Here is a 2,804-nt window from a genome sequence, read left to right on the forward strand (position 1 = left end):
CAATGTTTTTGGAAAATTAATTGTTAAAAATGATTGTAAAAAATTCAAAAAAATTTGAAGATAATGAGAATTATCTAAATTTCAAAACAAAAAAAAAAATAAAAAAATATCAATTTTTGGCTGATTTACAGACATTTGTTCATGACGCAACGCGCGCACAGCAGCGCGCGCCAAACAACAATTTTTAATATCTCGCAAACTATTGGTCGTAGAAACATGAGTAAAAAACCATTTTGTTCGTCGTTAAATTCTCTAAATAACTTACGCTATATGTCTCGATAACTTCTCAATAGTTTCCGAGATATTTCAATCAAAAGATGCCTATTCAATACGTATTTTGTTTATAAACAAAAAGCACACCTTGCCGTTAGGCCACATTTCATTTATATGCTCTCCTGAGCATTTAAAAAAAAAATCATCAAAATCGGTGACTAATCTCGTAAAGTCGACGACAAACACGATTTTTCACACTCACCGACTGGACTACTGTCAGAGTTCCTTCTTCCCTACTCCATTCTCAGTTTTGCCATTGGTGATGCTGGGATGAGGATGGTTCGACCCACTGGGGAGTCCCTGGAGGATCTTTGTCCTTGTGAGGATGAGAGTGAGGATCAACTCGTCATCAGGTTAGTCATCTTTTGATTCTTCTTCTAGTTATATTTTTTGTCACTATATATCTATTGAGAAATGGTAGAGAAAGAGTTTTTAATTAAATTTTAATTGAAATTTAATTTTTAATTCTATGAAAATTCTTCTGAATTTTTTCTATCTGATAAATGAAAAAAAAACTCTTCTGGAGTTCTATTCGAATTCTGTTCATTCTACTAAGAATTTCAATTATTTCTCTTGGATTTCGCGTTGAGAAACAAAAAAAAACAGCAGGAAAAACTTGGAAAATTTATACCCAAGAACTTCTACACAAAAAATACCAAGAGAATGACTCACGCAGAAGAATCATTGACTGTTTTCCATAAAAATATTTACAAAAGAATAATTTCAACAAAAAGAAATTGAATTTAAAATTGACTCATGCCTATTTTTAATTTTATTATTCTTCAATTGCTAATTCATGTTACCCTCAACAATTTGTTGAAAATTTCTAGACAATAACTCACACATGAAAATCAAAATAGAAATTCAAACAAAAATCTAATTGAAATTTCCATATTCTTCCCTCATAATTTCATTATTAACTTCACGATTTTATCGAAATCATCTATATAATAATTCACAAAGAAGAATCAAAATACTTTTTTTTTATTAATCACCCATTAATCCCCTCAGGATGTACCTGACGCAGCCAAAGTCTCTCCAAGAGTGACACAGACTTTTAACCCGTTAAACTCGTCTCGAATGCTTGTCTTATGGACACCCTCACCCACGGCTCCCTGGACTACACAGAGGACCCCCAGCACATTCGTCACGAGCAGAATGGAATAGCTGAAGAGAATGGAGAGGAATCAGTATCACTCAGCAAGTCTCAACCTCATGACCCCTGACGCCTTCAGTTCCCCAGCGAAGAAAGAGTACATCTCGAGCTCAATGTCACCTGAACTGGGGAATGTCCTGTCAGCATTTCCATCTCTATCCCAAGCAGTTCAGACATTGAACCTGCAGGAGGCACCTCTGGCCACCAGTGAAATTGAACAGGCACCTCCCAGTGGAGGCAGCAGTCCCTTACGACAGGTCAGGGAAATTCTCTCTCTTGCTTTTCTCTCCACCACTGGCCCCAGGGCACTGCACAAGAATAACTGGCTCCTTCCCCACGATTTCCTCATCATACTGCACCCTAGGCACAAGATTCCCCTCCCTCAACTTATTAATCTCATTACTCTACTTAAGCTCCCCCTTAACTCTCTCCCTGAACCCATCCCCCCACAGAGGATTCTCGGCCACTCCCTCAGGTACTTTTAACATCTCCCTGTGCTCATTCTGCCTCAGCACAGCCTTCCTCCTCTTCTCATGAAGATGAATCCTGGGATCCAAGATAGTCAGAGCCACTAGAGAACCCCTCGGCAACTGTTCAGGTGAATTCAACGTCTTAATCCCCTCGAAAAATTATTCCTGAAGCTTGAAACAAGTTCTCTCCCTTGATTTTTCGTACCACACGTCATTCCAGACAGTTTCACCCTCCTGACCTGTTGATTTTTGTAATTTCAGGGTATCTGAGAGGACCGCAATGCTCAGAGGGCCTATTGGAAATTTTATTGGAAACATCATCGTGTCCTGTCCCCTGGGTCTCCGAAAGAAGCTGATTATTTAATATAACATGATCATAATCCATAATGAAAGGAACAAAACCCATTTTTTTAAATTTGAGACACGATGGGATTGTCTCCACCCCCTGGATCTTCAGAACATCTTCAGAATACTGCAAAATTTAAGTGATTTATCAGTAAAATATAAGGAAATTTCATATATTTGTAGTGTTTACACGTGGAAAAATGGGATGTGATGGCATTTGGTGGGAAATATCTTTTTATTCTCAAGTAAACGTCGTTTATACCCGAGGAAATGGGTGGGAGGAACGGAATAAATGAGTTTATTAAAATGCTGTTCATTCGTGTTTTTATTTCACATTAAAAAAATAGTTTTTAATTGACATGGATATGTCTTTGAACTAATTAAGGACTTCATTAGGTAGAAATAGAATTATTGCTTGGAGAATGGATCTATTCACGTGCAATAATTATTTATTTCGATCAAATAAGCTTTCATTTCATTTCAATAGAGGATTTATCTGGAGTTAATGAATTGTTCATTTCATCCAATTCAAATGTTTCTGTTCAAATGACTAGAAATTA

At 36.9% G+C, this 2,804-nt stretch overlaps 1 long non-coding RNA gene across 1 annotated transcript; it reads left to right on the plus strand.

Moving 5' to 3' along the window:
- Positions 1-369: 369 nt before the first annotated feature.
- On the plus strand, positions 370-2,527 carry LOC107046704. The gene is made up of 3 exons (XR_001461595.2): positions 370-626; positions 1,285-1,686; positions 2,161-2,527. It is a non-coding gene; the product is annotated as an uncharacterized LOC107046704 (long non-coding RNA).
- The last annotated feature ends 277 nt before the right edge of the window (positions 2,528-2,804 follow it).

This window comes from Diachasma alloeum, unplaced genomic scaffold (assembly GCF_001412515.2).
Source record: "Diachasma alloeum isolate Michigan unplaced genomic scaffold, Dall2.0 Dall_scaffold_01739, whole genome shotgun sequence".
Classification (NCBI taxonomy): Eukaryota; Metazoa; Arthropoda; class Insecta; order Hymenoptera; family Braconidae; genus Diachasma; species Diachasma alloeum.